The 25451-nt window shown below is 41.0% G+C and overlaps 1 protein-coding gene across 9 annotated transcripts in view; it reads left to right on the plus strand.

Annotated features, from left to right (window-relative positions):
- ESRRG (estrogen related receptor gamma) overlaps positions 1–25451 on the plus strand; it is a 605082-nt gene that overhangs the window by 291587 nt on the left and 288044 nt on the right. Inside the window, exons 1-2 of one of the 9 annotated variants that reach the window (XM_070602497.1) lie at positions 14403–14854; positions 16596–16677. The exons of the other annotated variants lie outside the window; for them this stretch is intronic. The gene's annotated coding sequence lies outside the window, so the exon portion shown is untranslated. Of the gene's footprint in view, positions 1–14402; positions 14855–16595; positions 16678–25451 lie in introns of those variants that run through there. 9 annotated transcript variants of the gene reach the window in all.

The raw sequence follows: 25451 nt of genomic DNA on the forward strand, positions 1-25451 counted from the left end.
AGGAGATGTGTGTGAATCTTTAAAGGATGGTTAGCATTTTATGTAGTTTCTGTTATGTTGGTTTTCCTCCTGTTGTAAGGCCATAAGTGCTCATTAAAGAAAAAAATCAGAATATACAAAGAAACTAAAAGAAGATAATTTCAAAACATCATACCTGCTGGAGGACAGCTGCTGTTAACCTGGGGCAGTTAGACCCTGGGCTGAAAGATGAGGGGGCAGCCCCAGGCACCTGACCGTTGAACTGACTGCTGGGCATCTGATGTTCAGTGTGCCCTTCCCCTTTCCTAGACTTCCAAATGCTCTCCCAGAAGTGCTCATACCAAGCTAGGTGATGCTGGCTTATTGCTCTGTAATTTTTTACTGGCTGTTACAATACTTATTAATGCCCAGTAGACAATCTCATCTCTCTTCAAGGGAAGGCTAATGAAGTCGAGATGAAATGCCCACCTTTATTTTATTTAAATGAATATCCTATCAATCTATTAATTGATAATTAAATGACAAAAACATCACTGTCCCCCTCCCCGCCCCCGTGAATGACACCAACTTCCCTTCCACCCAAAAAGCTGTTTCAGAAGGTTTTTGTGGGATGAATAAATTGTCTTTCTTTTAACACTTTTGTGGTTTAAAAATGCTATTGTTTCATTTGAGGCGCGAGAGATGTGCTAACCTTGCCTTTGTTGGTGCAGCAGAGCAGAAATGATAACTGTATGTACATTTTTTTAATAAAAATACAGAGGAACAGGAGGGAGACAGACAACTTATTTAAATCCTGAATACAGTCAGACCTCATATGCATTGTTAAAAAAAAAAAAAAGCCCTAAAGAATTGCATATGGATTAGAGGGATGAATATTCTATTATTTCAGTCTGTTCTCCTGATCTTCTTATTGTGACTTTGTGCTCCGGAAATCTGCTAGGAATTTGGCTTTGCCGTCGTAGGCAGTAATTTTAAATGTGTATCAAGTACTTGATAGTGTATGATTTGCGTGCTGTTGCATTCTTATTCCCTAAATTTTCCACCCGTTTATTACTTTTTTCATACTGTTTTAATATTTCAGGATGATGAATATATACAGCATCATTAAAGGTAAATAAAAAATGCATGAAATTAAAAAATGGAATATTAGATGTTTCTTTGCTATAATCCTTTGGCCCAATAGGAACGAAATGTCTCTGTTCTAGAAAGTAATCCCTAAACATGATTAGGAACCTGGGAGTGTCCACACAGCCCACATAATATTTGTATCATCTAAGCCTATTTATGTAAGGTTTGAGTAAAAGTTGTTATTAGAAGACCTGTAAACCCATTTTACAATTCCGGAAGATATGCTTGCCTCTTAATCTTTTCTACTTTTATTATTTTTGCTGGAGTTGGTGACAATATGCTCTTAATTCATTCTTCAGAATGCTATTACTGTGCATTTTTTCATACTTAGATGAGACATTGGCTATTCTATCAAAACACATTTTAAAGAGCAAGGACTGAGTTTGGCAGGTCATTTGCATCTTGTAGCTGTTTTTTCAATATTTATACGAGGGAGGAGAATTCGTTTTCTAGGAGCTTTCACAACTTCCAGACATTATTTGATGCGTGTCTGGGGCAAATTTTCCCAAAGCATTTTCTCTTTTAAGGAAGTCTGTTCCATATTGACTTACTAAGCTCTTGTTTTTTTTAAGTTGTTTTTTTCTTTAATAACAACAGTTTGCACTATTTGATGCTTTGCGACAAAATTGTTTAAATTTGCGTTTGATTTTTGATCCAAAGACAGCAGTGTTTTGTAAAGAGAATATCTGAATATAAAAAGACCAAAAAATGTTTTCTGTAAATCGTAAGATAAGGAAGGCTTGATATATGCCCCACATTGCTTAAATGCCTTCTTTGGCAAGATATTCTGTCTTTATTAGCAAATGTTCATATTCAACCCTTTTGGAAGACCTCTTCCAAGAGAGAAGGTTTTTCATAACATCTTAAAAGTCATATCTAATATTCCTTTTTTCTCTTCCCTCCAGTTAGATTTTAGAAGATACTAGCCATCTCTTAACTCAGTTTAGTTCTTTTAAATGTGCGAATATTGATCTAACACTTGCATGTAAACATTTGAATTTCAGGAAAGTTAGGTGTTGCACCAATTGCATTCTTCTTCCAAACACATTAATTCCTACAGCATTTGTGAAAGTTTGGTTACTTTCTGTATCATTCCTTATTTTTTGCTTTTTGTTTTTTTTTTTGGCTTAAGCACAAAAGGCATTATTTTCCTATTCACCTCTAACCAAAGTCATGCAATGTGAAGATCACAATTATGAAATGTGTTCAATAACCACAGTTTGCAATGAACACCTACCGATGTGGTCTATTTTAAAGCCGTGTTTCAGACAGCACCCCAAAGATATGATGGGACCTTTGAAACCTTTGCTCCTGTTTTGACAAGTTAGCTCTGATACCTAAGATGAATCCTAGCAGTGAAAGAGGCATTCCATGAGCATCTGTGTAGGTCAAGTTCAAGCTGGCTTTTCCTGCAAACACCAGGTTTGAGTGGAGGAGCCACCCTTTGCAAGTATGCCATTTGGTATCCACGCTGTCAGCAATTGTGAAAATTTTCCTCTGGAAGCCAATTTCTATGTGTTTGTTCCTCATTTTGCACAGTAAAAAAAATGATACCAAATAACATATGGCTGATAGTCCCCTGGCTGAACTTTACCCCTGGGAAGGCATTTAAGAGCTTGGAGAAGAAAAAAAAAAAAATGGTTTTAAATAGTCCACACGCTTACGCTAGAAAAATTAGCAGCGAGCCTGTGCTTTCGTAATGGTCGTGTGACATTGCTGCCCCATTGTGTTCAGTTCATCGGAAACCTGAGCTGGGCTCCCACCACCAGCTGCGCTCAACCGTACCCAAATGTCTCGGGTTCAGTTGGCAGATAAAACTCTGCTGTGTCGCAACTGCAGTGTGTGGGGGCTACCAGGTGCAAACCAGCGGGGGAGGCCTGAGCCCGGGTGGTCTCCTCGCAAGGCAGGTGGCAGGAGTGGCCTTGCTGTGTGTCCATTTGGGAGATGATCCACAGAGCCCCAAAGGAGAGGGAAAATCTGGGCTCCTATTCTGAAAGTTTTCTAGACTGGGCATGCAGTATATGCCATTTCTTGGAGCCCTTCCAGATAACACTGAAGCCAGCGATGTAGAGAGCAGTGTGGCTTGTGGGTTAGTTTCCAATGTCTCTGTACCTCAGTTACCTTACTTGCAAAATTAGGATAATAACATTGCGTATCTGCTTCGAAGGATTAAATAAGATAATCCTTTTAAAGTGCTTAGCTCCGTGCCTGACACATAGTCAGCGCTCAACAGTATTCCCACTGTGAAACTCTCGTTTGTGGTATGTGCAACGCTTTCCTTTTATAAATGGAGAAACTGAGGCTGTAAATGATGAGCTCACCTGGGACCCCTTGACCAAGAATAGAATTCACGTTTCCTGGCTTTCAGGCTCTTATGCTAACCACCAGCCTCTGCTTCTTCCCCGCAGCCAGCCCTTAACGTTCCTGTTCTTGATTAAAGGCAGGGAAGGATTTAAGAAAACAATAATAAGAAATAACCTCATAGAGATTAACCTAATCTGCTACATCTCATGCTTGAAGCTGATCATATTTGAAATAGAAAACAATATGTTTTCAGTCAGCATCTCCCCACAGCTAAAATTATCGCATTTTTTAAAAGAGAAGTTTTTACATTGTTGGTGAAATTGGGGAGTTTTTAAAAATAATTATTTGGGGTAACTCTGTGGAATCTGGTATGCTTCTGGAACTGTCCACAGACAGTTAAGTGGGCTCTGAACCTTGGGCAGAAAAAAGGTGGAAAAATGTTTACAGTTCAGAGTTGTGAATTGTGCTGGAGTATTTTGCCTCAGGCAATACAGAAACTCCTGGGATAAGCAAAAAGCCCATTTTCAAAGTGAAACAGATTGAAGCAAGTAGCAGAAATATTACAAGGCAAGATTGAAAACCATTTAGGAGGCCAGATTCAAAAGGACAGATGACGAGGAATCTTTATGCTGCTATGGATAATGAGTTGTGTCTACTTTCACCAATTACTTAGCAAATTAATATTTGGAGTTGGCTAAACAAGTGGCTATTAATGTTTTGAGAAGCAGAAAGTTGAATTCACCAGTTATTTGAGTGATTTTGACATGCAACTCCCCCAACAAGCAAACAAAACAGTTTGTGGATATAGGCGTCGAATAACTCAGCTCCCTCTAGGTTGTAAATTTCATCCTACAGATGGAATTCTCCGCCACCCCGAAAATAAATACGAAATAAGCCCAAGTGTGCAGCGCATGTCCACAGCACCGGCCAGCTGCTACCTTGGTTTGATTACTAGATACAGCTCAGTGGTCGGAGGGTGTTTCTTCTCACCAAATGACAACAGGATTGTGGTGGGTAGAGCAGGAGCTTTTTCTTTTTTCTTTGTCGCCAAGGAGCAAAGCCTTTTGGGCACATTAGCACTACTTTGAGCAAGTAATGCAAAATGGGAAATAATTGGGTTGAGGAGCTCCTGGGATATGAGTGGTGCTACAGGCAGGAAAGCAGGCATTGGAAAATAAATGACAAATTAGGCTGCTTAATCTCTTTATTGTGAATCAGATGGCATGGCAGAGGTTCATAATGCGTTAATAAACACCAGTTAATGCAACTAAGATACTCTCTCTTAAATTCACGAGAGTGGTAAGAGTTCTTTCTGAGGGAGTCAGTGTGTTTACCAAATGATCTTCCCCCTGAGGAAGCAGGACTGTGTGGTACCAACCCAGGTAAATGATATTATCCTTAGGTGTGTATAGTGCTTACGCAGTTATGGGCAGTTCTGTACCTATCAACCTGCGTGAGCTTCACTATGATATCCTGGGAGGGACAGTTTTCCTATTTTCCCATCTTGCACATAAGCCACCTGAGAAGTTAAATGAGCAAATGTCACTCAGTGTCAGACAAGCAAGTATTTACATGCTGATTTTGTGGCTTCAACGCTTGTGTTCTGGCTACTCCATTACCCCACCATGTAGAATCAAAATCTATATATTAGTATAACTCTATATAATATAAATTTAGATATCCTCTGAGTGGAGTCGTGTTCCCTGATCCATGGTAACTAAATTCCATAACATTACAAGTATAACGAAATTCCAAAATATTGCAAAGTTCCTGATGTTACAAAGGCTGCCTTGACATGGCCCCCTAGCGCTCATGACATAAAGGAGTCCCGTGGCATTTTACCTCTGGAAACTCTGAGACACGCAGAAGGTCACAGCTGAGCCCGTTGGCATCCAGCAGTATCATTAGCCAGGCTTGTCAAGGTTGCATCTCTGGGTGCTCTGACTTTTAGCTGATCTGATCATGTGTTTGACGAACAGCAGCATCTGAGTCGTGGGCTTTCCACTTTAGCGTCTCCAGAACATGAGTCAGCCATCACAGCTCACGGGATCTGTTAGTGACTGGGCATCTTTACGGTCAAGCGGTCCAACTTCCCTTTGGCTGCTCCTCTGGTTTATTCTCCACAGTACCAATGCTTAACTAGGCAGCTGTACGGTGTTCTTTTGTGCTAGTTAGCATGGTGTTTCGTAATTATTCTAATGCTTGTCATGAGAGGGATATTTTTGTCCGTGGAGTCCCTTCTATCCTCATTTACACCAGCCCTGTCCTCATTGCTGTATGGTATCAGGCACTAAATTTAGGCTTATTGGTGAATTGACCAGAGAGGCTGTGACTAACCACAGTGTCTCTTATTTGTTCACACAAGAGCACCTATTCTGGGGCCGGCTCCGTGGCCGAGTGGTTAAGTTCACACGCTCCGCTGCGGTGGCCCAGTGTTCGGATCCTGGGTGCGGACATGGCACTGCTCGTTAGGCCACGTTGAGGTGGTGTCCTACATCCCACAGCTAGAAGGACATGCAACTTAGATATACAACCGTGTATGTGGGGGGCGGGGTTGGGGAGATAAAGCAGAAAAAAAAAAAAAGATTGGCAACAGTTGTTAGCCCAGGTGCCAATCTTTAAATAAATAAATAAAAGAGGACCTATTCTGTGCTCAGTTAGGATATGGTCATAATAGTAATGGGAAAGAGAAGATCTTATCTGGCCAAGGTCATGGAGAGGAAGGAGTAGATTAAAAAGATGCACAAGTAGGGGCTGGCCCCTTGGCCTAGTGGTTAAGTTCAGCACACTCTGCTTCAGCAGCCCGGGTTTGGCTCCCAGTCGTGGACTTACAGCGCTCGTTGGTGGCCATGCTGTGGTGGCAACCCACATATAAAAAGTGGAGGAATATTGGCACAGATGTTAGCTCAGGGCTAATCTTCCTCAGCAAAAAAAAAAAAAAAAAAAAGCACGAGCGATGCAAACCATAAAAATTAGACTTATATTTGAGCCAGAGTTATCAAAATGTATTTCTAAGAAAGAAAGACTCATGGCTAAACAGAAGAGGACAAATCCTGGTACATATTGAAGAATTCCCAAAGCAAACATCTCTCCTTGTCTCACAGCATCTGTGGATACTGCATCTATGGGGTCATAAATGCGTCTTTTTCGCCTTGTTCATTATGCAGTCTACTGCATGAACAAAGAGCTTGCAGAAATCGGAGGCAGTGGTCCCCCAAAATAAGTTAAAGGGAAAAATTCTCCATTCAGTGATAATGCAAACATAAACTTTTTAATAATTTGCGTTTTGCAAAGCACTCAAATGTATCCATTTAGTGTTGTCAGAAAAAAGCAAAAATTTCCCTATTCTTCCCAAATGAGTTTTCAAGAAAAGTGTGAACAACAGAGAAGGGAAAGCATCGTGGATTTCGTTTCTTTGTATAGTAGCTCCGTTAAGCATTTCTTTGAGTCTTCCCCTTGATTGTTTCTTTCGGCATCTACTCTTGATAGTGGGACTCAGAGATTTCCAGGGTAATTATGCCTCCCTCCTTTCTAAGGACAGTCTGTGACTGTTTTCTCTAAATAAGCTGTGATCATGTAATGGATAAACAGTATTACCTGTGTTTTAATGACCCCTCTGATTTTACCGGGGCCGGCAGTGTGCCACAGTCAGTGCCTAGGACTCGGTCTTTGTTCTACAGTCCTCAGTACTCCGACAAAAACTATTTACGTTTTGCTTGAATAGCTTAAACACCATTTTAGAAGACTTTAGATTGCTTTTCAACATATTTGAATGCATCTTTAGCCATCACTGGGCTTAAAATGGAAACCCTTTTTTCAGCTTATCTGTATTAAACACCTGTAAAAATCAATGGTACTGTATTTTTTTTCTTATAATGCTGTGTTCCTTTAACTAATGCCAGAAATAATGTACAATTTATTGTAGCGTGTTCTTTCCCCTTTGCCTGATGTTCTCTGGTAGTAAGTGGCAGAGTGTATAAGAACTCACTTCTGCTGACTTAGTAGTAAAATCGCCAAGTTGATGTTGAAATGCAACCAATTGGAGTCTAATCCCCAAGAAGAAATTTGCTGTCTCTCCTGCCGATTATCATCCATCTTCTTCATAATGAATATGCAGAAAGTTTATTTTATTTTTTGCAAGTGCACACACTTATATAAATGACCAATAGGAGAGGTGAGAGTTAACTAGAGATGTTTTTCTGAGCATTGTTATTTTTCCCTAAAATCAGAAGTCATTACATTTATATTGAAAATATTGAGTGGTTTGTATGAGCTTTATGCCAAACTAAGATTAGTGTGCTGTAGCCCATTACAAATGTGGAAGATTGACCATTTTTTATGAGTTAGAATAAAAAATATGATAATAATGTCTTCTCATCATCATAAAGAGAGATGATAACGACTAAATGAAATATTTATATTATCTCATTTTATTTGATAGTTTTCATCTTCTCCCACACCAATCACTTCCTCGAGAGCAACCATAGCCTCCTGTTTAAAAAAGAAATCTTTGTAGTATTCAAGTTCTTCATATGTGTGCAAAGAAATCCAATATTTTACTTAGTGTTTTGCTCTCTGTAGTTTCTGAAATTTGTTTTGCCTCTCAAAACAGTCCAACGACCTAGGATGTCTTGATCAAGGGTGTGCATAAAGGCAGGTTACATTTTAGTTTCTATATGAAACTCCTATTTGTCTGCTCCTAAGTATTGCTTTTTAGAAATTAGGCTACTTCTTAAAGAAAAAAAATATATATATATATACACACACACACATACATACATATATGTGATATATGCCCTTTATTGCTGAGCTGCATATTCTGTATACCAGCCTCTCTGTTCATCACCTGCATTTTAAGCTTTCCCTATCCTGTGTCTCTAACATTGTATCTCCTCCCTCCTGAATGATCTTGCCTTCTTCCCAGCTGGACCCTTTCCAGACTTATGTTTTCTTTGAGATTTAACATATAAAAACACTGACCTATATGCCACCATAATGTCATGTAAGGATGGTTTTATAACGCTCATGCTCTGAACATAGGTTGTAACCAGGAACAAAAAGGAACAGCAATGGCATGAAAAAAAGGTCAGGTGTTCCTGCCATTAGCACAAGGGCATCAATGCTTGTATTGCAGTAGCCGGTGCAAGTTTGGGGAGGGAGACCAGCCCCGATGCCCTGAATGCAGCAGAGCGGGTGCCTGGGCTCTGTGGCTGTTCTGGTTTCGCTGCCACCACTCTCATAAAAGATTCTGAGTGCCAGGAACCGTTTTCAGACGTGTAGCTGTGTCACACTGCTTTCGTGTGAACTGAACTGTGCCTCTCTTTTCCTCCATCTCTCTCTTCCTCCTTCCCCACGCTCATCTTATTGAAGTTGGAGAAAAGAAAAAAAGATTTGAGGCTTGGCCAATTTGTTCTGACATAAAAAGATGTTCAGCTCTGTGAAAGGTGGTAGAGGTAAGCCGAGCACTTGACTGACATTTCAACAGCGTGTCTGTAGGGACTGCTTACTCCCTGTCCCTCTTCTGGCCTCCCGGCTCCCAGAGAGCTGTCATCTACCTTCCCCTGAGAGAGGCGACAGTCCCTGGGGCATTGACGCTCAACACCTTGTTAGATCTGCTGAAAAAAGACAGTGTTCCCAGTTTAGCATTTGTTTTCTGCAGGAAGTGTTCAGGTTTGCTTAAAGCCTGAATCTGAGGAATCTAAACTTTTAAGGTGAAAAAAAAATGCTCTATTTTCTGAACACATTGATTCGCTCTCAGATTTTCTGAAGTTTCAAGAAAACATTTTGGATTTGTACAGAAAATTTTGCTAGTTTTCCTTAAATCCCTAATCTGTTAAGTCTTCAAATCCTGGAATTGTAACTCATCTTCTACTTTGTCCTTGGTGCTAGTTATTGGCCCCAAGTCACTGTCTTCTGTTTTCATGGATGATGACCAGAGGTCTGGTTTTTGTTTTCTTTTCTTTTCCTATAACAAGACAGACCCATGTTCAGTTCAGATACTACATTAAAATTTTACAACAACAAAAACACCAAACAGCCTTGTGTAGTGGGGAGGAGCAGAATCTTAGAGTCAAAGTTCGTTCCGGGGCCCTGGCTTCATTAATTATCCTTTCTAAGTCTTCTTGACTTATCATTAACTTTTAGAAAAAGATAGTTGGAGAAATAGTACCCACCTTGTGGGTTGTTGTGCGAACTTAATAAGGTAACACGAAATGTAACACAGTGCACAGTATGTAAACGTGTAGCACACGTACACATGTAAATCAACATAGCACCTGACAACTACCAGCCACTTAGTTTCTTCTCTCTTTTCTCCCTTCCTAAATTCTTTCCTTCCCATTTGAGAAAAAAAATGAGAAAAAATATCCTTTGACAAATATACATGAAGTGAAACTTGCTGTTATGCATACTGATGTTATGAACTGAGCAATGGTCAGGTTGGGGCTGGTGCTGGGAATAAATAATATTACAAGGAAGGGCTGGCACCATGGCTGAGTAGTTAAGTTGGCTTGCTCCGCTTCAGCGGCCCATGGTGTCGCCGGTTCGGATCCCGGGCGAGGACATGGCACTGCTCATCAGGCCATGCTGAAGTGGCGTCCCACATAGCACAACCAGAGGCACTCACAACTAGAATATACAACTATGTACTGGGAGCTTTGGGGAGAAGAAAAAAAATAAAAGAAGAAGATTGGCAACAGTTGTTAGCTCAGATGCCAATATTTAAGAAAAAAACCAATAACAATAATACAAGTAAACTATTGCATTTACTTGTTACCAAATCTGATGTTTAGTCTCCAAATTGTTAATTTTCCATTCCTCGGTGATTTCTAATCAAGACTCATCCAAGTTTCCAGTTCGGAAGGGGCTGTTTTCAGCCAAGTCATTTTTTGTGGACTTTGTCTTGTCCAGTCAAAGCCGAGATGTTGTGACGTGTCATGTCATCCATGATCTGCGCTTAACTTTAGAGTAATAATAGCACCCGAACATCAGGAATTCTAAATTTTCTTATCAGTATGGATCCAAAAACGTTAGGAACATATTTGGATGTTTCTCTAAATTCCTCCAAAAAGACACAAGCCTGAGATGAACCTCATTTCAATCCGCCACGGCAGGTGTAAGAGGAATTCCAATTGGAGGGAGGTTGGGTGAGTACATTTCTAAGATTTCATTCAGCTCTACGGTTCTGCGACCTTTCGATTCTAAAGTAGGAAAGTGCCACACACTCCAGCGTCTCCATGCCCTGGTGTGAATTGGTAAATTTCTTTTTTTGTCTACCCACTTCTCACACCAAGTCCATGACTGTGTGAGTGCACCTCGAAAGCACTCAACAATGGCTACTATCGTTACTCCTTAATGAACCAGGTTATCTTACGTAGCTATCCTCGTCTCTCCCCCATCCACCCCTTTTGAAAACTGCGATCACAGTTCATGATAATTTTTTTTTTAGTGCAAGTTTTTTTGTTTATTATTGAGGTTATGATAGTTTACAACCTTGTGAAATTTCAGTTGTACATTATTATTTGTCAGTCACATTATAGGTGCACCACTTCACCCTTTCAGTCCACCCCCCACCCTCCTTCCCCCTGGTAACCACTAATCTGTTCTCTTTGTCCATGTGTTCGTTTATCTTCCACATATGAGTGGAGTCATACAGAGATTGTCTTTCCCTATCTGGCTTATTTCACTTAACACAATACCCTCAAGGTCCATCCATGTTATTGGTTGTTAATGGGACGATTTTATCCGTTTTTATGGCTGAGTAGTATTCCATTGTCTATATATATTACCATATCTTCTTTATCCAGTATCAGTCAATGGGCACTTAGGTTGCTTCCACATCTTGGCTATTGTGAACAGTGCTGCAATGAACATAGGGGTGCATGAGTCTCTTTGAATTGTTGATTTCAAGTTCTTTGGATAGATACCCAGTAGTGGGATGGCTGGGTCATATGATATTTCTATTTTTAGTTTTTTCAGGAATATCCATACTGTTTTCCATAGTGGCTGCACCAGTTTGCATTCCCACCAGCAGTGTATGAGGGTTCCCTTTTCTCCACAACCTCCCCAACATTTATTTTTTGTCTTAGTCATTGTAGTCATTCTAACGGGTATAAGGTGATATCTTAGCGTAGTTTTAATTTGCATTTCCCTGATGATCAGTGATGATGAGCATCTTTCCATGTGCCTATTGGCCATCCGTACACATGATAAATTTTTATATTGGCACAAGGAAGAGAAGCTGCTGCAGATGGGTATCTATTCCAGCGTGCTGAGCCCTGCCTCCTTTCTCTGAACTCTCTGTAGCCCAGGGTTCCTTAGATCACCAAAACGAGACACCTGTTCCGCAGAAGAAAAACCATTGTGTCCCATCCATTGAATGCTTTCCATGCTACATTTTAATTATTTTGAATGATGTCAAAACAGAAAAAAAAATAACTGTTGAAAAATGGTAACAAATTAGGATGGAAATCCAATTGGCAAACTAAACTTGGTATTTCTGATAGCAAGGTGTGTTTTTCTGTGATTTCTGAGGACCATTCTAATATGACTACAAGACTTGAACCATATCCAAGAAAAAAATTGAAGAAGAGAGCTTGTGCACCCTCACTAAATGGCAACATATATCTCATAGAAAATTATGGGATGCCCAAGAGAGGCCGCCTACCTTTGCAGGTAAACCAACAATGTGGGGAACTTCCAACATGTTCTCCGGACCAGAAGCTAGTTTACTAATGTGCATGTCAAACCATGACTCAAGGCTGCCATGAACTTGATTGTTAATTGTCAGTTACTGATTACAGCTGCCTCCAGAATGCATTAAAGCTCAAGAAATACAGAATTGGGTCCTTAATCAAGAATGTGGGATTGCCAGGATATCACAGTCCAGAAGAAGCTGTAGATGAGTTACAGAGCTATGGAATCATAGATAGGATTCCTTTACAAGCCCACAGGTGCCCATTATGCATTCTCTCTCTACCGTAGTGAGGTAAACGCAATAACATCATTTGATGACAGCTTTATTCTCTCCAAATTTCCAGATTGAAATAGAATGACGACACCTGAATGTAATTCCCAGGACGGCCAAGCACTGTCCAGTCCTCGCAAGATACACAAAAGCAAGCGAAGCTCCAACGAAGTCTATTAGGGGATTTGTTTCCTGAGCTCGTTATTTCTTCCATTCGAGTTTTACCCGATACTTAATTTAACTCCACGAGTAATATAATACACTGGGGCAGGACTAGAGCGAGGTGAATGGTGTTGCCGCCTGCACGTTATGCCTGACCTTGTAGCTGAGTATTAATTTGGAGTAGTGGAATTAAAATTTCCTATTCTTTTGCATTGTCATGCCTCACGTTGATAAGCACAAAGAAATGTAAATAAAAAAGACCTATTTCAAAACCTTCCATACAACCTTTTTGTTTTATGACAAAAGACAGTTAATTAACATACTAGCAGTAAGCGGCCTTCCCAAACTCATGCTAATTATGTATTCTGTTGACCGTGACGCTAGTCATAAGGTAATTGGCCTGCAGCAACATGACATTTCAAATCATCTCTTGAAATTACATCAAAAAGCCAGCCTGTTTTGTTTTGATAGGGGAACAATCAATTTGATAAGTGGTAACACAGCTCATTGTTTCACATTAATTAGACTAATTGCTGCGTGTTAGCCTCTGAAATAGACAGAACTTGGAGAAGACAAAGGCTGCGGCCTTTAGCATGCAGTGCGTGTGATGGTTCCACTTGCTTGCACAGACTGTAGGCAGAAAACAGGGCTGTGAGGAGGCAGCCTTGCGGGAGGCTGAGTGTTAACAGTAGTTTGATGTGTTATGCTTAATACACTGGCTTTCAATTATAGCATCCGGGTTCCACATCCCATAGAGGAAAGAAAGGACGAGTCCAAAGAACTGTTTCCCAGCTAACCAGGTTTGGGTTTGAGGGTGTTAGAACAGCCTTCCGGTCGCCCCCTCTCCTTCAAAACCCGTAGGCTGTAAGTCAGACAGAGAGAGTCAGATACTTAGGATCTCACTCATAAGTAGGAGATACAAACAACAACAAACAAACACATAGATACAGAGATTAGATTGGTGGTTACCAGAGGGGGAGGGGGGGCTGGAGGAGGATGAAAGGGATGACAAGACACATGTGTACAGTGATGGATGGGAATTAGTCTTTGGGTGGTGAACATGATGTAATGTACAAAGAAATCGAAATATAATGATGTACTCCTGAAATTTATATGACGTTATAAACCAATGTTACCACAATAAAAAAGAAATCAGTAAAAATTAAAAAAACCCATAGGCTCTTATGTTCCTGCCAGGGAGACTCTCCTTACATCCCTTTGTAGTACTCTGGGCATAAATGCCTTAAAAAACAGCCTGAGGGCTGGCCCAGTGGCTAGTGGTTAAGTTCATGCGCTCTGCTTCGTTGGCCCAGGGTTCGCAGGTTCGGGTCCCGGGTACAGACCTAGCGCCACTCGTCAAACCACCTGTGGCAGCATCCCAGGTAAAATAGAGGAAGATTGGCATGGATGTTAGCTCAGCGACAGTCTTCCTCACACACACACACACACACACACACGCCAGCCTGAAACAAACCAAAGCCGAAAGCAAAACAAAAATACCAAAAGGAAAAAAATTCCTTTTTTCCTTTTACAAAACAGTGTTTTAACCCACAGAGATTCAGCAAACTGTCATTTGTGGAAACTGAGCACTTCAGCCCTGCCATCGCCTTTCCCCTTGACAGACTGTACCTTTGTTCAGTCTCGAGACCACCAATTTGGCCAAATTGGACAGTGCGATCTTTATGACTAGAGCACATGTCGATCTTAACTGGCAACCAAGTGGATTTCACTTGTGACTTGCTCGAACTTCTCGTGCTCACACAGGTTGATGATATCGCGTTACTGGGCGTCTGATGCAATGGAACAGAACCCTTTTCCAAGTCAAAGGCATCCAGCACTTAAAAACACCAGATGCCCTGCCTCTGTCCTCTGCGGCCGTCTAGTCATCCACACACGACTTTGGAATCTTGCTCGCTAACTAAACAAATGTGCAAATCAGCCGCCTGTTGTGTGTGTACCTATTCATGTCTCTACTGCTTTTATACGTGAAGTGGGAAATCAGTCTAAATATTTGATGCCGCAGTTGCATTTCACCCAATTCAATGCGGTTAGACGGTAAATCATCTTGCTGGCTTTGGGCTGTGTTTGACCTATAAGACAAAGTCTCAGACGACAACAGGCTCTGCTAACTGCTACTGCAACTCGATTCAAAGAATAGTTTTCACATGTTCGTGGTGTGGAAAGGACTTTCTGGTTCTCGCTAGTTTCTTCCTCTTTTTGCCAGGAGTGGTGCTGCCTTTGAACAGGAGGGACAGAAATATATAAACATAACAGTTTTTTCATAAGACATACAGCTGCATTACACATCCCAAAATTGTAAGTATGATGTTCCTCCATTTGTAAATGCTGATGGGCTTTCACTGAAATTACAGAGGGAAATATGACAGTAAATTCGGACCTGGCTTGGAAAATGAATTCGAAACATTTAAACGAGAATGATTTGCTTGTGTGTATGAAAACATCTCGGACGGGGAAGGCGGGGGTGTGGGGACATTTGTACCAAAGGAGAGCGTTTCAATTCTTCTTTTTATCACTCCCTCAAAGGAATGATCCTTTTACAGAAACTTCAAAGCACAAATTTGCGCGGCAGGTTTAATTTGGACATTTAAAAAAAAAAAGTGTGTGGTGTAGCAGAGGCAAGCAATTAAATGATCGTTCCTACAAGTTAATAAATCTTCTACAGCCTTTTAAAAAGGTACAGGGATTTGTGATTTAAGTGTGCTAATGTGCTGTTTTCCCTATGAAATCCCAGGGTTTATTCAGAATGTAAATGATGGAAAAAAAAAATGTACCAAGATTGAAGCCCCTTAACATTCAGTGTAAGTGCTGGTTCCACTTGCCTGAGCACAAGTTGGAAGCAGCTCTGTTAGGATTCCAGCCGGCCTCCCTGTCACTACTGGTTCTGTGTAGTCAAGCCCCTCTCCGTGCCCAGCAAATCTTTGCTCAGTTAAGCGAGTGTCAGTCACTGGTAAGCTTGGCTGCCGGCCCAGGGTTCTTAGACTTTTCCATGCTACACCTGAATGAGATATTGATGAGACATTGCTCCCCAAACAGTTGAGAAACTGAATAAAAAAAAAAATAATTAAATTGTCATGGGGCTGATAGAATAATTTTGAAAATGCTGCTTACACTTCCAGTGTACAAGAAGAACGTAGAATCTACTACTGCTTGCTTGGGGTGAGGCGGTGTATCCTTTGGTGGGTTGAATTTTCTTCTTTCTTTCCACCTCTCAATGGTAGATTTGGAATGGGAGTTGGGAGAAGAGAGAGATATTGGCAGATTATTAACCTGTATAGAACATTTTGGTCAGTTACTTGCTCATTTCGAATAGGCCTGTTATCTACTGAACAAAGGCTCCCCCAAAACCTAACACTGTGGAATAAAGTTACAAGGCTTCAGAGTGGGGAGAAGACTCTGACAGTAGGTAATTTCTGCTGAGGAGAAAAATAAGAATCAGAGAAAATCAGGGATGGAGTGGAGAAAAGACATAAAGTAGGAATAGTTTTTAAATAGGATTGGCTGGCAGAGCTATTAATTACACAGGACATTCTGAGCTACAGGGTCGTGTGTGTTGCGAAGACCAAAGGACAGAGGCAGGGCAGAAGGCCCTGAATACACCCCAAAAGCTTCGCCCAAGTGTAAGAGGGATGACCCGTTCAAATACACTAAAAAATGTATATAAAAATCTAAGAAGTTTTAGTAAATATTTAGAGTCTTTGGTTTTTACTGTTGAATTAATGTTCTGTAGGGATGGTGGCAATTCTTATTCTCATCCTAAGAGGAAAAGGTGAATTTCACTGATGGCAATAGATTATTTGGGTTATTCAGCAGCATTGATGTGTGGGGGAAGGGGGAAACACTCTGATGAACCTGAACACTCCAGCAGCTCCTTTGTTTCCAGAAACTATCAATTGGAGTTTTGCCAGGAGAAATCAGAAATTACTGTAGGTTCTGAAGATTGAATAACTTCTCTTAAAATAGATTCAGTACTTCCGTTGTGTGCACGTGCTTTTTAATGCATAATTTCTCACGGAAATTATGTCGTTTCTCCTTATAGCTGTGTCTGTATTGAAAAAGGACAATTCTGCGAGTTGCTGGCCTTTTGCTCCCTCCACGTCCACCTCACATTCTTACTGGAGGTAAATGTTTTGGGACTCCATGGGGTGGTGTAATTGTCATGGTGAATGGTGGCTCTTCATTCAGTCTATCACTCGCTACCATAAGCACAAACTCTCTGGCCGACTTCGCAGAATCTGGACTTTCATGGCCCAGGCAAAGACGAACCCATAGCAAAGAAATAAAAACATCCATTTACAGACCACTATTGGGCACTTACTGTGATCCAGTGTGGCGCAAGGCATTGAGGCCTTATCTTCAAGATATATAGATTCTTTACCTCTCTTAACTTTGGTTTCATAATCTATAAGTGGGGATGGTAATGTCTACCTCATAGAGTTGCTGAGAAAATTAAATGAGTATAACACTCCTAGCCTGGGGCTTATCACATATTAAGTGCTTCATGGCAGCCATTTTGAGAAATGTGGGTTATTTATCTCTGATAGTAAAGAATAAGTGCACACATTTGAAATTTTCTTCTAATAAAAGCCGGACTAGATTCATGGATGTGCAGCCTGTGTAGTCACACAGGACCCACTGCTCAGAAGGGCCCCGGGCTTCATTTAATGGTCCGCTGTCACCATCTTGAAATTCTTAATCATTTTTGACCAAAGGCCCTGCATTTCCATTTTACAGTGGGCCACACAGTTATGGAGCTGGTCCTGAATATAGTTCACTGATTTTGCCCACGGTAGTTTCTATTTATTTTCCAATTACTACTTTTATTGGATATTTTAAACTAGCTGTTGGCATCATCGGGTACAAAGTAACCACTCAATAATTAATTGAATCCCTTTTTGGACTTTCTTGGTTCTTCGTTCCTTCCATTAATGTCTAGTTTGCTCCAATCACACAGCAGTTCTTACCCTTCGCTGGCCCCACGGTCGCAGCCCCTTGAGAAGATGTACATTGCTAGTCCTTTGTGTCATGAGTACCCTTTCTGCACTTCCCAGATCACCCTCACTTAGCCCCCATACAGGTCAATTTCTCCACTTCCCCAAGCAGAAAGAACTCTTCCTTGGGGGGGTCCACAGAGCATCATGTTGTCCTCTTATTTTAACACTTAGCCAGACACTACACTGGACAGTCAGCTCCTTCAAAGGTAGAGACCTTCTCTGTTTCAAACCTATCTATGGCCATTCTGATGCAAAGTCAGTATTCAGAGTTTGTTGACTGAATAAGTCAACAAATGAACCAATTCCCCGAGTTCCCAAGAGTACAACTAACTCATTTTCATCTTACCTTTAAATTTTTTTCTCTGCTTTTCTTCTGCAAAGTATTTTTGAGCAATGGAATGCCTCCGATGGATGCAGTAGGAACCAAATGGAAAAACAACTAGACAGGATTGCCTTTGAGGTAGAAATGAGCTCCTAAATATATCAAAAATTGTGTGAAATTAAATGGATATCATTGTATACCACACAGTAAGTAAAATGGAATACTTTTGTAACTCCTATTCTATTTGCTGATATATTAAGACCTTTCTTATTCCAAGGTCTTAAACATGTTTCTTTAGCACAGAGATTTATAAATTCAGGAGTTTATAAGCCTTTAACACATAGTCCCAACAGGGAACCCATATGCGGGGATGGGTTTGATGGTGGGCAGAGATGTGAGTCAGTAAATTCTGTTGAAATCAAATGCTAAATTTTGTAAGCATGTGAAGTTTCCTGAGGAGAAGGTACCTGGCTTTCATCGGATCTTCAAGGGGGTCTCTGGCCCAAAAGTAATTAAAGGCCCCTGCTTTGGTATTTCAATTTGAGAAAATGATGTTTCTTTCTTATTAAAATAGAATACTGTATATAATGACTTACCATTTTTAAAGGGATGCGTTTCTGACTTTTAACAGCTCCCCCCCCCCCCACACACACATATACCCCAGTTTATCAATTGTAATTTAGAAAAGGTCTTTCTTCAATGGTCTCAAGTTGGTTGAAATATTTGTGCTTGCTTTTCAACATCTGCGTTGTTTTCCTCTTTTTCTCTCTGGCCTGTAATCTTCCTGCTTTTGCAAATTCTTCCATGTATATGCCCCAGGAAAGGGCAGTTGAGAAAGGATGGTGCCATTGCTCACCCATTGGTGCCTTCCTTTTGTTGTTCTGGGCTGCTTTTAGAATTCATATCATGGATGTGCTTGGGGTATTGGTGACAAGATGCTAATGGTTTCCTGACTGGGCAGACAGCTGTGTTGAGAGGATGTTAAGTTTTCAGTAAAATCTTCTGTTTTATTACTTCAAATTTACCTGCAATGTTAGCTCATTTACAACTGAATTTTTGATCTATTTTTCTCACCTTCAGCCACTTCCGTTTCCTTTCTGTGTTTCAGTGTAATTTCCTTTGAAAGGTACTGCGATTCCTCCTCTTCTCCCCTCAGTAAGTTAGGATGTTTTTCCTTATAAATAAGTGTGCGGTTGGGAGGACCCCCCTTCCTCGGGAATATTATATGGTTCTAGGACTACATAAGTGATAATCCTGAATTACTGTCAAACGAAACATTTGCAGTTATCGTTCAGATAAATTCACCCAGCTTAGAAGAGTCTAGCACGTTTCTGTTTTGTTCCTTCTAGTTTGTGTTTCTATTAAGGATGTAAGCTGTGCCAGGGGTGGGTAGAAGCACAATTTTGTCCTCTTGGTTGAGATGTTGCAAACTTTTTATTGACGTGCATGCTTCGTTGTGATGATATATCCCAATGTTCTTGGCTCTTCTTGTCCTTGCACATCCCTTATTCCCTCTCCTCTGAATTCTTTTCTGTCCACGTATAGTCTGAATTGAGATCATTTATAATTTCTATAATCTTATGTCCAGTCTTCCTGTGTATGGGCTACCCTTGCCTCCATATATAAATTGTAAGTTTCTAGAAGACAACGGCCCATCTTCTTTGTACTGCTGGTAAATCCCAGCATAATGCCATACCCATTGTTCATCTTTTAAACCCTTGCTCATTCAAAGATTAGAATGACCCTCTTCTATCCTGAGTAATCAAATCGACCCTTTAAGCAGTGGTTCCGGAAGCTTTGGTCATGTCTTGGATGTTTAAAGTCAGCTGAGATAGAGTCTTTCCTGAAATACTTTCTCAACATGGCAGGAATAGCCACATAGAGTCGCTGCCTAAGGGGTAGAAATGCTAGACCAGATTCCACTGGCCCTGCATGTGAAATGTTCAGAAATGAAACATCAGTGTCATATTTTTCAGAATTCCTTAGTCAAGAGAACACGTTTTCATCCATTGTCAGTTTATTTGAAAAGGGTCTGATGGGTATTGCCGTGGTGTAGGTTAAATAAGATAAGGCAACGTTTATTGAGTGAATTCTTGGGGACAGCATACATAAGAGCCGATGGTCCTCTCGGAGGAGCAAAGAATAATGGTTAAGAATATTAACTATTTAGGACTGGAGAAGGTCTTGGAAATTATATAGCCAAGCTTCCTCATTGTGTCTCTGAGGGAACTGATAATCCAGCTGATTTAGATATGTATTCGAGATCATATAATAGATATTAATAACAATTTTTCTATGAGCCAGGCACTTCTCTAAAGGCTTTGCATATACTACCTCATTACCTCACAACAGCTCCACGAGGTGGGTAAACAGTTATCCTTCTTGTACAGATGAAGAAACTGAGGTACAGAGGCTAGCCCCGTGCCACCCTGGTTAAGTTTGCATGCTCCACTTCGGTGGCCCAAGGTTCGCTCATTCAGATCCCAGGTGTGGACCTACGCACTGCTTATCAAGCCACGCTATGGCAGATGGCCCACATATAAAGTAGAGGAAGATGGGCCTGGATGTTAGCTCAGGGCTAATCTTCCTCAAAAAAGACAAAAAAAAAAAATAAAACCAAAAAAAAAGAAACTGAGATACAAAGAAGTTCGTCACTCACTCAAGATCACACACTTCTGTCTATCTCTTGAATCTGTCCTTTTCCTCCATCTCTACTGTCCCTAATTTAGGCCAAGCTACCATCGCCTCCTATCTGAACTGATACAGAGGCCGTCTAATGAGTCACCCTGTATCCATTCTTACTGCCAAGATAGATTCTGCCTTTGTCCAATTTATCAATCTATGTAGAACTCCAATCTGTTCAGTCCGTTCACGACACTATTAGTGGCCACACATAGCTTATAGGATTTGCAAGAGACAGCTCTTCCTGCCTTTTCAGAAGCCTCTTTCATCCTCTCCCCCTTGCTTGTGGTACTGGAGTACTTCCTCACGTATCAGAGTCTTTGCACATGCTGCCCCTCTATCTAGAATACTCTCTCCTTTCTTGTATCCCTGTTTCATGGACTTACTTCTACTCACCATTCAGATCTGAACTCAAAAGTCACCACTTCAGGGAAGCCTTCTCTGATCTCCTAGCTAAATTGGATCCCACTTTTGTAAGCCTTTGAGCCCTCAGGGACTATACATATTTGACTTACCATTGTGTCCCTAAATCTAATACATTGCCTGGTGCACGGCAGACCATCAGTATTTGTTAAAGGAGGGAAGGAAAGAAGGAGGAAAGTCCTAGGTGCCAGGAATAAGTCAGTCTCTCTCGTTTCCATCAAGAGTCAGGGCATGGAGTCATAACATCTGACTTAGATCCACACTGGACTGCTTACTTACAGGGAAAATGCATGAAATGAGGATCAAAGACGTGAGAAGGGTCAAAAGTGATGCTGCGAAAAATTCCAAAAAATCTCTATAGAAATTCTGCCCTGAAGGAGGAGGAACATAGCTCCCCACTTCTTCAGTGTGTGCTCTGCAGAGTGACTTTCTTCGCAAAAGCACGGTCTGAAAAGACTAACTTTACAGTAGAGAAACTGGACGAACACGACCTCAGCCAGGTGTTCAAGGTCAGCCTCAACAGTGATAAATCATGTTGATTGTATGTATGTACCTTTGATATGATCTGATGAAAGCAGCATTTTTCCTCTGTGGTCTTCTGCCCCGAAACCCGTAACCCCAGTCTAATCATGAGAAAAAATATCAAGCAAATCTCAGTCGAGGAATTCTGTAAGATATTTGACCAGTACTCCTCAAAACTGCCAAGGTCATTGAAAACAAGGAAAGTCTAAGGAACTGTTATAGTCAAGAGGATCCTGAGGAGTCAAGACAGCTAGATGTAGTGTGATATCCTGGATGGAATCCTCGAACAGAAAAAGAACAGTAGGTAAAGGTGAAGGAAATCCGAATAAAGGATGGAGTTTAGTTAATAATAATGTATCCACGTTGGTTCGTTAGTTGTGACAAATGTACTCTACTAATGTAAGATGTTAACAGTAGGAGAAACTGGGAGTGAGATATATGGATGGGAAGTCTCTTGTACTAGCTTCACAATTTTTCCGCAAATTTAAACTATTCTAACATAGAAAGTTTACTTTATTTTATTTATTTATTTATTTATTTTTGAGGAAGATTAGCCCTGAGCTAACTACTGCCAATCCTCCTCTTTTCTCTGAGGAAGACTGGCCCTGAGCTAACATCCATGCCAATCTTCCTCTACTTTATAACATGGGACGTCTACCACAGCATGGCTTTTGCCAAGCCGTGCCATGTCCATACCCAGGATTCCAACTGGTGAACCCCGGGCTGCCGAGAAGTAGAACGTGCGCACTTCACCGCTGCGCCACCAGGCCGGCCCCAGAAAGTTTATTTTTTAAAAAAATCATGCTGAAGTTTTGAGGTCAGGTGACTGGGAAAGAGTCATTAGTGTCAAAACAGCAGGGGAATGAACCAAGAAGTCACTGGCTTTGAGCATCAGGAAGTGTGGAGGGGGCTGATGGTAAAATTAGACCTCAGGGTTAAGAAGCCAGGAGCTAAGGAAGAGGAGGGTCCATTGAAAGTTAAGAAGGGAAAAAAAGGAAGGGAATTGGGTTGGATCTAGAAGACACAATAGAGGCCAGGGAAGGGTTTTTTCAAGATTTGCGAAGATGCGTATTTGTTTATAACACAGGAGAGGAAATTGCTCAAATGCTTCTTCCATTCATTTTTAAGAGAAGAGGTGATTGTTAGAGGCATAGTTAGGGACTGTGGTTGGGTTGGTTTTACTCTAGGATGATTTTGTTAGCCAGCTTTCTTTGGTTGAGAGAATCCCAAACTATTGGTGCCTGTAGGTCTTTTCTCTAGAACTTTCTATTTCTCCCAGAGTCCTCCAGTGCCCTGCCTTGAGGATATATAGTTGCCTGAGGGCATTCTGGGAGCCCAGTGGGCAAGGGAGGTGAAGGTATGCAGAGTTTCTTCAATGCCCTCATTTTCAGCAGGGTCTTCTGAGGCACCTCTGTGCCCTCCCTTCCCGTCTCCCTTCTCCCACTACTCCTGCTATTCCCGTCATTAGAATTTCTCTGGCTCAATTACTCCAAAGACAAAGTAAGGAGGAAGAGTGGTTGCTATGCTTTGTGGGGCATAGGTAGAGGATGCAGGGGGCAGACTTTAAGCCAGCTCCACCTGTTTTTAGCCCCATTCCTCCCCCGTGCCTTGCACCAATATCTGATGCCCAATGCCCTTGATTCCTGAGCTTTTGGAGTGAAGAGTCCTGCTTCTTGTTGATATCCCACTTTGCCTATGGCTACAGTTCACTTCCTGCATATCTCTGGAGCAGATAGCACTCTGGACTCTGCTTTTCAACTTCGTGTACCAGGCTTCAGGGTCAAGTACGTCTCCTATTTTTATCAAAGATGAAGAATGCACTTCTGTTTCTCCTTCTGATAATTTCGGAGACGGAGGGGACCGAAAAGTCTTTACCTTCTTAAAATCGAAATTCCAGGGTCCAACATTTCAAATCTCCTTTGTTTGTGTTTTTTAAATATATGTTAAAATTTAATGTACATTGGTTGATTATTTATCTGTTTATTTTAATGAAAAAACAGATGTGACCAAGGATTTAATGTACATGGGCCGATTATTTATTTGTTTATTTTAATGAAAAAGCAGATGTAATTAGGGAACAGAGCTGTCAATTTATGTTTCCGACTCTGTTGGTTTAAGGTTTAGTCCTTGGAGCATATTACTTTATGCCTCTGGGGCAGTCCTCACATTTTTGAGAGTAAGCAGTCTTTGTCAAGCGATGCAAGAAGCAAAGCTTGTTTTCTGGAATGGAAATTAACTGAACCTGAGGCCTTTTCTTGTACCACCCCTTTTGGTTCTTTTCTCTTTTAATATTTTAGTGGTTTTTTAAAAATGACAAAAAAATTGATTCTGGCTCTTGGTTTCTTGAGCTGTATTCACTTGTCAGCTAGTTGAGGGCGGAGGGAAGGGAGATGGCTTTTCCTGAGTCTTTTTTTTCCCAAAGAAGGGGAAGACTAGCGATAACCCAGGTTTGTGGTCCCTAAAGATAGAGCTCGTGCAATCTGGGGAAATTATTTCCCAGTCAAACGCTGTCCTTTTCATTCACGCAACTTGAGCTTTCCTTTGGTAAAACTTCAACTGTGCTGAGCAAAACCTTTCCCTTTCTTCCTTCTACTCACTGAACCCTTTTCATTACGCTCCAGAGTAATAACTCCGATAACTCTCTCCCGGAGGAGATCACTGTCTAAGAAAGGGGCTGAGTTGGTAGAAAAAAAAAGAAATGTTGCCCTGTTAGTAAATGCCAACCCAAACAAGCACATCTCCTAAAAGGTTTCCAAATGGACGCATCTTCATTTCTTGACATGGTAATGTGGTTATTTTACCATTTTATGTAACCTTTGTCTTCCCAATAGAAATATATAGAACATGGGGGCTTATGGATCTGGAGGGATGGATATTCCATGAAGTATCTGTCACAGCAGACTCCTGTTACTGCAGAATAGAGTTCCCACCTACAGAGCCTGAGAAATTGTTGGGTCCCTGATTCTCCCCAAGCTGTCAAGTTCCCAAGGGGTACTTACTTTTAGGAATGTTTTCCCTAGGTCATATTGAGTATAACCCTCCTGTCCCCTAAAAGCCAAGACCTACAAGAGTTTCTTTCTTTTACACTTACGTCAGCCTTGAGTCTTTCTCATCACGCTGTCATGTCTTAGCTGGTGAGGCCAAGTTTGAGTTTGTAATCATGAATGCTTATAAGGCAGGAGGCCAAGGCTGCCGAAATTGCTCACTGAGCCTCATTGTAAATTTATATTGAACTCTTAATGGTGGGAGCATTAAAAAAATTGGAGCTTCTGAAAGGTGATCTCATTGCAGAATTTTTTCCTCTTCTACATTCTCTGAGTTAAACCACATTATTAAAAAAAAAAAAATCCTTAGTTAAGCCAGAAGTCTGGAAGTGTAATTGTCATTGAATTTACTTTAATGATCAAAACAGGAAGGAGGTGATCATTCATTCAGAAAATGGTTATTGGATCTGCCATGTCCTCAGAAACTCTGTTAAACCTAAAGATGACTAATATATGGCTTCTGTCCTCAAGTCACTTAAAGATTAGAAGAAAAACAAAACAAAAACAAAAACCCTATAATGCCTGTTAGTATATATTATGCTGCGTAACTAATTACCTGAAAACTTAATGGTTTAAAACAACGAATATCTATTATGTCACATAGTTTCTGAGGGTCAGGAACGTGGGAGCAACTTAGCTGATGAGTTCTGGCTCCACGTGTCTCATGAGGTTGCACCAAGGTGTTGGCCAGCACTTTTGTCTTCTGAAGGCATGACAGGGCAAGAGGACCTGCTGCCAGGTTCACTCACATGGCTGCTGACTGGAGGGTCTTGGTCCTTACCACATGGGCCTCTCCATATGGCTGCCCACAAGATGGCAGCTGGCTTTCCCCAAATCACATGATCAGAGAGAGAGAAAAAGAGGTCAAAAATGGAAGCCACAGTGTTTTTTTTATAACCTAATCTCAG

Source organism: Equus przewalskii, chromosome 31, assembly GCF_037783145.1.
Source record: "Equus przewalskii isolate Varuska chromosome 31, EquPr2, whole genome shotgun sequence".
Taxonomy (NCBI): domain Eukaryota; kingdom Metazoa; phylum Chordata; class Mammalia; order Perissodactyla; family Equidae; genus Equus; species Equus przewalskii.